Genomic DNA, 11,326 nt, shown 5'->3' with positions numbered 1-11,326 from the left:
CAGACAGACAGACAAACAGACACTTGATGATCAGCTCTAAAAGCAAGCTGGGGAGGGAGGGGGATGGAGAGGGTTAGGGAGAGAGAGGTCGGCCCCATGAATAAAATATGACGGTGAATTTTGGATCAGGTTTTGTGGCCGCTGTGAAACTGCTCTACTGCTCTGGCTCTCGTGGAGTGAAATGATTCAAACCTATTTTGTTTTTTTCGTTTTTTTTAACTTTATTTTATTTAATGTTTGTTTTGAGGATGTTTCGTCCCGGCTGTCAGTAGTATATAATGTCTTCTTGCATTCGAGAGAGCGAAACGTGTTTTTTTCTCGCGAGCTCTATATTTTTAGTCGTAGACGTGCCGTGAAAAATGTTCTGGCACAAACTCGCATATGCTTCTGGATTAGGAATTGCATTCTGGATTTACTCGGGATCAAGTCGAGTCAGTCTCTCTCTCTCTCTCTCTCTCTCTCTCTCTCTCTCTCTCTCTCTCTCTGAGTATATATATATAGATATATAATATATATATATATATATATATATATATGTATAGTGTATAATTAATATATATATATATTCGGTTTCTCTGACCGGTGTCGATCGTCGTCGACGTACTTACTTAATATATATATATATATATATATATATATATCTATATATATATATATATATATATATATATATATATTAGTAAGTGCGTCGACGACGATCGACACCGGCCAGAGAAACCGAATAACGCAACTATTAAAAACCTTATCCTTCAATAACGGACGGATAATAACGCAGACGATAACGAACACCACCAGCTCGCGCATAAAGACTTCTTCTTCTGTGTAACCGCCCTAATAATTTCAGGTTATTGATTATTCGCGGTCTTCCTGTCTCTGGGATAAGCATATGGCTTGATTTTCGGCTTCCGTTCGGGTCGGGGAGATGCTTGAAGGGTCATATGATTGCGAGAGGGTGGATTAAGGGATGAGAGATGACAGGCGAGGAGAGATGTAGAAGAATAGATAGCCAGACACACAGATAGATAGTTGAAAGGGAGAAGTAGATAGTAGGAAGAGAGAAAACAGGCGAGGCTAGATGGATACACAAGAAAAGGTGGAAAGAATAGATGGATAGACAAACACAAAGATAGATAGTTGAAAGGGAGAAGTAGATAGAGGGAAGAGAGAAAACAGGCAAGAACAGATGGACAGATATATGGGTAGATTGATACACCAGGAAAGGTGGGAAAGATAAATGGATAGACAGAGAGGCAGACAGATAGATAGTTGAAAGGGAGAAGTAGATAGAGGGAAGAGAGAAAACAGGCGTGGATAGATGGCTAGAGATACGGGTAGATGGATACGCCTGGATAGATGTAAGAGAATAAATGGATTGACAAACAGACAGACATAGTTGAAAGGGAGAAGTAGATAGAGGGATGAGAGATAACAGGCATGGATAGATGGATAGATATATGGATAGCTTGAAACACAAATAGAGGTAGAAAGATGGAGGGATGTAGGCGAAAGAATAGGTAGGTAGATAGATGGTAGAAATGAAGAAGAAGGAAGTGTAGAGAGAGAAGAGAAAGTTGATGAATAGGTATATATGTATAGAAAGATAGATAGATGGTAGAAAGGGAAAAGAAAAGTAAGAAGTAGAGAGAGACAGAGAGAGATTCTTCAGAAGAAGAAAAAGAAGAGAGAGAGAGAAGAGAGAGAGAGAGAGAGAGAGAGAGAGAGAAAGTAGATGGATATGTAGATAGATAGATAGAGAGAGAGAGTATGTTGCTTTTATCCTAACATTTTTTATCTTCATTTTTTGTGTTACTTCCCCTTGGTAGAGAGAGAGAGAGAGAGAGAGAGAAAGAGAGAGAGAGAGGTGATGTTCCCCTTTAAAATTGCAGTATAATCCTCTGGGGGATGATGGGTAGGAGTTGGAGGGGGAAGGGGGAGGGGGAGGGGGTACCCATACAGAGGATGAGAGGAACTAATAAACCCCCTCCCTCCCTACCTACCTCCTTCCCCCCTTCTCTCACTCCCTCCTTCATTTTCCTTCCTCTCACCCAACCCCCCCCTCCTCTCCTCCTATCTCCCTGGGAAAAAAAAAAGACAAACTCATCTAAATTAGGTACACTGTTGAATTCAGCTCCCATTGATATGAACGTCCGACTGTATTTTATATATAATTTTTTTGGGTGGGTGGGGGTGGGCCCCCCTCGTCATAATTGACTTTTAGGCTCATCTCGCCAGATGAATATTGGTTTAATTAGCGCAATTAGTTAAGGCAGGCTTATGTCATGCCCCGAAATTACGCCTCATTATAATTTGGTTCCTGTTGTAGGGGGGTGTAGGGTGGGGTGGGGTGAGGGGCGGATCGCCCCCCCCCACTCCTCTGAGGGGCTTCAAACTGTTCGCTTATCGCCTGAAAGTGAAGACAGACTGGGGGGCTGGATGTTCACAAAGTATGATGCTTATGAACGCGCCCCTCGTCTCTAAAGAATAATGCTCATGAACGCACCCCTAGTCTCTAAAAGTAAGATGATTTTTTTTTTTTTTTTTTTTTTTTTAGTGGGCGTATGAACGCGGCTGGTATTTATCTTAGGCCTATCTGCAATTCCCTTTCCAGTGGGAGAGAGAGAGAGCTTGTTCGAAGTAAGGTTGTAAGTACCTTCCCTAGCAATCTAAATCACGCGGTGCACTGTAGACATTGAGGTTCTTCGCAGCGTTCCGTTGGACCCACGTTCCAACCCCTTCCGTTCTTTATACTGTACCTCCATTTCATATCCTCGACCTCTTTCGTCCATTTTACTTTCATCAGCCCTCTCATAACAATTGATTCATAGCTCAACTGCATTTTGAGGTTTTCCTCCTGTTGCGCCTTTCAAAAGTTCTCTCCAGTGCCAATTTCCAGCAAGCTAAATAAATATTAATAAAAAAAGTATCTGAACAGGGAATTATTGGTTTTGGGTTAATCCTTCCATGAGTGTTACGTATCTGTAAGAATTTCTATTTTTGTTTTTGTTTTATTAAACAAAGAAGTTCTACATATAGTATATTTTCCCTCTCAAGCTAATTGTCTTTCCTCCCTGTGAAATAAAATTATTATTATTATTATTATTATTATTATTATTATTATTATTATTATTATTATTATTATTATTATTATTATTATATTAGAAAAAATCCACAGATATTTATGATATTTTTACCCATACACAACTGTGGAGTTGTTTCTCCATTATATAACAATAACAATAATAATGAAGATTGCCATTAGATAATAATAATAATAATAATAATAAAATAATAATAATAATAAAATAATAATAATTATTTTATTATTCTTATTATTATTATTATTATTATTATTATTATTATTATTATATTATTATTACTAAAAAAGCCCAGTGTATCCATTTAACTGTTGTCCATCATAATTCCGCATTTATTTTAATTGTATTTCTGACAAAATTGAAAACTTTAACGTTGAACGAGTTAATTTTTCAATAATAAAGCTTATAGTATAATTGTGGGTTTTTAAGTATTATTATTATTATTATTATTATTATTATTATTATTATTATTATTGATCAGAAGATCACTGCTTCATAAGGAACAAGTATGCAGGGGCCATTGACTCGAAATTCAAGCTTCACCAAAAGTATAGTGTATTTTAACAGGGCATGGTCCGACCTCCAGCTTACCCGGGATGCATGCAAGCTTTTTCACTCACGCATAAGTTGTAAACATTATATTCCTAACTTTTAGCATAAATTAAAACGTGCTAAAGGTCAAATAGAGCCTCCTTTCACCAACGAAAATTAAAATTTATACGCTATATTTTATTAGAAATAATTGTCCTGTACTTTTGAAGATGCACATCATTTGTTTTGTTACATTTTCATTCTAATAAATAAATCATAAATATCCTACCCTAAAATTCCTGTATCTGTAACTCAACGCGAAACACCTTTTTCTGACCTTTTTAGGCTCTTCCATAGACACTTCCAAGTGCATAAATTTAACACTGAGAGAGAGAGAGAGAGAGAGAGAGAGAGTGTGTGTGTGTGTGTTTGTGTGTGTGTGTACCTGAAGAGAGAGAGAGAGAGAGAGTACCTGATGAATACTCGAGAAACAGTACTTAGCCACTAGGGTGAAAATGAACACTGCAAGGCTGATATATCACTGTTGGATGCTGTCAAGACCGAAGTCTAAAGACTTGACATATGATGACTGACGTCTATACGGACTGACATCTAAAGACTGACGCCTGAAGACTGACTGACTGACCGACAATCAAACAGGAACCAGACGTGTTATTGGCAAGTTCGAAGTCACATTAAAAAAAAAAGCAAGAGAAGATTCGTCATTCGTCATCATCTGCCCCTGGAAGGGGTTAGAGCGCCGTCAGTGCCCCTCACGCTGTGCGCTGTAGGCGTTACCTAATAAGGTTCTTCGACCCCTAGCTTCTGCAATCATTCATTTTTATTGTACCTCCGTTCATATTCTCTTTCTTCCATCTTACTTTCTACAGCTCTCTCCTAACAATTGTTTCATAGTGGGACCTCATCTTCATAGGTCCCAATCGCTTGGCCTTCGTCCTAGATTCTACAAATATTCCAGTTCCAGTGGCAGGAGAGAGATTCCAGTAACTGTTGACATTCCATGCATAGGCGATGGAATTAGTTCAAAAAAATAAACAGTCTTCACATGAATTGGGAAACTCACACATAGAGAGAGAGAAAAAAAAATGAAAATAAAAACATACACACACACACACACACACACACACGTTCATATAAAAAAAGTCTTACAAATCTTTAGCACAAACAATGTAGGCCATCGGGAGAGAGAGAGAGAGAGAGAGAGAGAGAGAGAGAGAGTTCCAAATTAAAATGACATGAGCTTGGTATTCAGGATGATGCGTATGAATTCGGGGCATTATAGTTATGATTTAAATTCGCTCTCCTTTTTTTTTTTTTGTCGGGGGTTGGGGGTGGGGTTCTTTGTGGGGGTTTGGTGCGACGCCGGCATTGTTATGCGTATAGGTGTATACGACTTGTTTGTTTCGTTTACATTTGTTTATGTATATATATAGACAGGAACTTGCCGCCTCCGATACCTTTTACGCGTGGGTCCGCTACGCGGGATTTGAATATTTCATCCAGCCATCCTTTTCAACCCCCTCCCCCCCCTATCCTCCTCCTCCTCCTCCTCCTCCTCCTCCTCCTCCTCCTCCATCGTTAATAAAGGTTATATCGATGTAAATGCTAATGATATGCCTCTAATGTCAATCAACATTTTGACTGCTCGCTCTGACGGCGCACCATCTCTATTAACTTTTTCATTAATGGCCCCTTCCCCCCACCCCCACCCCCCACACCCACCCCACCCACCCATCCACCCACTCACTCCCTGACGCCATGGTGCCGCCCCCCCCTTTCCACAACCCCCTCCTCGCCCCATGATCACCATCGGCACCCTCTCTCTCACCCACGCCCACTGCCAAAACATAGTCTGGTGTTATAGGCGTCAGTCGATCTGTGATTTTTTTTCTCTGTTTTCCTTTCAGTTTTATGCCAATTTTATATCAAGAGTCAATGGATGTTATTCACATTTTATATAAATTGCAGGTGGATTGTATTCCAATTGTATATTAGTTGTAGATGGATTTTATACCAATTATTGATGGATTGTATTCTAATTTTACGTATATAATTACAATTTTATATTAGTTGTGGATGAGTTTCATTCAGATTTTATACCAACAATAGATAGATTTTATTCCAATTTTATAACGTTGAAAGAGGATTATATTCCAAATTTATATCAGCTAGAGATGGATTTTTATTCCAATTTTATTGCAACAAAAGATAATATTATTCCAGTTTTATAACAACGAAGAGGATTTTATTCCAATTTTATAACAATAAGATATTTTTCTTACTATTTTATAACAGTGAAAGAGGATTATATTCCAAATTTATATAAACTATAAATGGATTTTATTCCAATTTTATATCAGGATTGATTAAATTTTTCCCAATGATTTCAATTGCTGATGGATTTTATTCCAACTTTATACCATTTATAGATGGATTTTAATCCAATTTTATATGATTTATTAATGTATTTTATTCCAATTTAACAGTTATAATTCCAATTGTATACCAGTTATAGATGGAATTTACTCCAATCATACATCAATTATTGATGGATTTTACCCCAATTTTATACCATTTGTTGATGGATTTGATAAATATTTTATTCCCCCTTGTGCAATATAATTTTTTGCAGTGATGAATGATTAAATTCCGAAATCCACAACGACCGTAACTTTTGCGACGCCATTTGACACCAGGAAGTCGATCATCTCAGTGACCAAATTATTAGATCGATAATTATTGCAATGCAAATGGAATAAAATCCATAAATGAATGATATAAAATTGGAATAAATCGTCTATCATTCATATAAGATTGGAATACAATCAATCTATATTTGATATAGAATTGGTATGAAATGCATCTATTACTGATATAAAATTGGAATAAAATATCCATCTACGATTGATATGAAATTGGAATAAAAAAAATCCATATACAATTGCAACTGACATAAAATTGGAATAAAAATCCCTCTGCAACTGATATAAAATTAGAATTAAAAATCCATGTACGATTGATTATAATTGGCATAAAAATCCATCTACGACTGATATAAAGTTGGAATAAAAATCCATCTACGACTGATATAAGATTAAAATTAAAAATTCATTTGCGATTTATATAAAATTGGAATAAAACAATCCATCTACAACTGATATAACATTGGTATAAAAAATCCATCTACGATTGAGATAAAATTGGAATAAAAAATCTATCTACGACTATTATAAAATTGGTGTAAAACCCATCTGCAACTGATATAAAATCGGACTGAAATGCGGGACACTATAAATTTTTAACTGTCATCATTCGATTGCAAATGTCAAGGTGTTATTCTGTGTACAGACTCATTATCATATATCGTAAATGATAGTCTGGGTGGTAGAGAGCTTAAGGTGTCATTATTATTATTAGTATTATTATTAAGAATCATGATTCCACAGACTACCGAGGTCATAAGTGACTGAAAAAACGACCATTCTACCCCGTCCGTCGTTCCGTTGGGTGGTAGTGCCGTCTGCGCACCTCATGCGGTGCACTGTAGGCATCCAAAATTCTATATTCCATTCCATGTACTACACTTTTTAAACTTGTTCATAAATGAGATACCAAATTAATGTGTGTGCGTCGTCCTTGTGTATATCTGCAGGCGAACAAAAGAAGCGTACTACTGCCACCAATGTGTTAATATTATCCTCCGCTTCTGATTTTAATTTTTGGGGCTGCATCGTATATATTCCTTCAGCTGTGTCCAGACATGACGCGAAATGCAACACGATTCGTTTAGACTTGAAAAAAAAAAAAAAAAGACGCGTAATTCGTGCTAATGTCGACAGTTCTGGGAGATTTTTTTTCTGCCTCTCAGTTGCGCGATGAACCCTATTCATATGGAACAAACCTAATATATATATATATATATATATATATATATATATATATATATATATATATATATATATATATATATATATATATATATATATATATATATATATATATATATATATTATATATACTATATATATATATACGATATATACATATATATATATATATATATATATATATATATATATATATATATATATATATATATATATATATATATATGTATATATATTACACGTATATATATATTGCAGAAGACGAACCCTATTCATATAGAACAAACCTAATATATATATAGTAGTATATATATATATGTGTGTGCATATATATATATATATATATATATATATATATATATATATATATATACGTTATATATATATTGCAGAAGATGAACCCTATTCATATAGAACAAACCTAATATATATATATATAGTATATATATATATGTGTGCATATATATATATATATATATATATATATATATATATATATATATATATTTATATATATATATTTTATATATATATATAGATATATATATATATATATATATATATAATATATATACGTATATGTATATATTGCAGAAGATGAACCCTATTCATATAGACCAAATCCACCACAGGGGACCATCGACTTGAAATTGAAGCTTCTAAAGAACATTAGAAAGAAAACTAAAAGAACGTAACAAGAATGAAAATGAAAATAAACAAATTGATAAATAAATAGATAGAAATGTATGTCAGTTATATATATAAAAGTAGAATTGAAATACCAGTCTCCCCCCCCCCAAAAAAAAAAAAAAAAAAAGAAACTTGTCAAATAAATGTTTGCCACGCGAAGCAACGAGGAAAAATGAAAACGGCCAGGCAATAGTATTTGTGTCAAATATAGGCGTGAAATCTGGAATACTCCAGGGCCCAGTTACGCTAGACAGCCCGCCGTGCCCATGAAGAATTCACGTACCCTCTCGCTGTGCCCATGAACTATTCACCAACGATGAAGCTGGCGAATATGTTTGGAAAATAGTATTTCGTTTTACCCAGGGAAACGTGAAATGGGAATCTGTGTCTGTTCGGGTGAATAAGTAAAGGCCACTTTCAGCACAGATTCTGTGGGATTTTCGACTTAACCTTCGCGTGTTGCGGCTGCTAGAAGTGACTGGTAAAGGATTGTATGTAAAAAATAGTATCGATTGTGATAGAATTTCTTGGAAACGAGTAGGAATATCTCGAAGACTTTAGGCGTTACTTATGGTCGTTTGTAACTGCTGCATCTCCTTTCATCCCTCTTAATTGTACCTCCGTTCATATTCTCTTTCTTGCATCTTACTTTCCTTTCAGCTCTGAATGACCTCATAGGTCCCAGCTCTTGGCTTTCGGCCTCAATTCTCTGTTCTATTATTTCTGAAAGTCCTCCTCCTCGTACTTCACTTGGGGGAAGGGGGTGTGTTTGTTGGGGGGGGGGGTTGTTTAGGGAAGGTGTCAGTATAAAACGCCTTGACATTAACTATGACTCGATGGCAACCTCATTATGAAACACAGTGATGTGCATCCTTCCTCCACGATGCTACGACTCACTTGGTATTGTTATCACGTCACGTGGTGCACTGTGGGCATTTCTGAAGGGTGTTTGCAGCGTCCCAAGATGTCACCCACTTTTTAAGCTTTATATTTCACCTGCATTTTCTCCTCCTCCTCCTCAATTTTGCTGACCAACCTCTCTCATTATTATTTGAAGCCCTTGTACTTCGTCTTTATTATCTGGATCTCTTTCTATTTCGCTGTCCAACCCCTCCAACATCCTCTTTTCACTGTCTTATGAAACCCTAATGGCCGACAGTGTCCCGGTGCTTGACGCACCTGCTTCAATTCTATCAAATGAGACATTAATCGTATAATCTTTGTCGTCGTTATAGCTTGTTCACTCATCTTCGAAGATGAAGAAAGGGTAATGATGATAGATTCCACAAGAGATAATCCGAGTTAGTAAGAGGACGAGGATGCTAAATTTCTGTTGCTTCATATTAATGGACTCCATCATATTCTTTGGAAGCTTGAATTGAATTCAAGTCAGTGGCCCCTTTGGTGGTGGGCTTGTTCCATATGGATAAGGTTCGTCTTCTGAATAATAATAAGTAATAATAATAATAATAATAATAATAATAATAATAATAATAATAATAATAATAATAACTGTACTGTTAAAAAGGATGGCAGAATTAAGCGAGTTGATTTTATATATTGTTTTTTCTATTTTCCTAACAATTCGCTTCTCAGGCTCATACCTCTCAGGAGCAGTGTGAGGGGGGCCCTCCTGGGAATGTGCATGAACGGTGAGAGCGAGTGCCCTGAGAGGTATAAGCGCTCCACCATCAGCGGCTTTGTCAGGAGGCCCCCCTCAAACTGCTCCTCCTGGAATGACACACACAGTGAGTTGGAGCGCGCCGCCCAGGTCCTCGTCGACAACGGACACACCAATCGTGCTGTTGATGAGTCAATAAGGAAAAATATGGAAGCCTGGTACCACCAGGAACCCCGCCCCGACGTTCCAGAGCCCATCAAGCTTTTCTACGAGAGGCACTTTCACCGGAGGTACAAGGAAGACGAACAAGCCCTGAAAAGATCATCGAGGAAAACGTCAGCCCCGCCGACCCAGACAGAAATATTAAGATAATTATATATTACAAAACGAAGAAGACGAGCAGCCTGGTGATGAGAAACAATCCTTCGGCACCCCTGCAGGATCCCTTGAAGAAGACGAGTGTGGTCTACCGTTACACATGCCCCGTCCGAGGATGCCTCGGCAAATACGTCGGTATGACCTCCATGCGTTTCTCCAAGCGAATCTCCTGTCAAGCCAAAGAAGGAGCCATATTCAACCACGCCAGGACTGCTCATAACAAACGGATAAAGAGAAATTATATTATCCCTAATATCGAAATAATAGACCAGACAACGGATCCCCGACGTCTGCGCCTCCTAGAAGCCCTCCATATAGGTAAGGAGAAACCAAATTTAAACATCACTCAAGAAACGTTTCTCCTTCCCACCGCGATCCCCCGACGATGCCAGATAATCAGGATCCCCCACAGGATGATAGGATTCCTGCTACAGACGGAATTCCTGACGTTCATCCCCAGGCACACTACTGGGGCGCTCGCACGAGAGAATCCCCGAGACCTTCGAGGCGAGATCCTCGACTTCGCCCAAGACCGGCCCGACCAATGAGAATGCAACTCTAGGTCAGAGCCTCTATAAATCCCGCCCTGCAAACCTTCCTTGCTACAGTCTCTTCAACCGACTCGTCCGAAGATGACCTGCGAGAAGGTCGAAACGTCACGTGATACCATTTATACCAGCTATACCAGCACCAATACCAGCCCTTAAAACCAAAGACGACCCCGGCCCGAACTGAACAACGCCCATGGAATAATACCGGCACTGACGACGACCCCTGCCTGCTTGACCTGGACCTGATATCCTGTTCTTATAAAAGATTACCTTCAGCATTTACAATTTTTTGAAAATTCCCAATATGAATATTGGCCAGTTTCTCAGAAACATTGCTGAGCCTGAGAAGCGAATTGTTAGGAAAATAAAAAAAACAATATATAAAATCAACTCGCTTAATTCTGCCATCCCTTTTTAACAGCATTTGCCTAAAAGAGGGTCTTCTACCAAAATAATAATAGTAATAATAATAGGTGGTCTTGTTCGTGATGAATAGCGTTCATACTCTGATTAATATAATAATAATAATAATAATAATAATAATAATAATTT

This window comes from Macrobrachium nipponense, chromosome 22 (genome assembly GCF_015104395.2).
Source record: "Macrobrachium nipponense isolate FS-2020 chromosome 22, ASM1510439v2, whole genome shotgun sequence".
NCBI classification, from domain to species: domain Eukaryota; kingdom Metazoa; phylum Arthropoda; class Malacostraca; order Decapoda; family Palaemonidae; genus Macrobrachium; species Macrobrachium nipponense.
The sequence above is the reverse complement of the archived record's forward strand: the minus strand, read 5'-3'. Positions refer to the sequence as shown.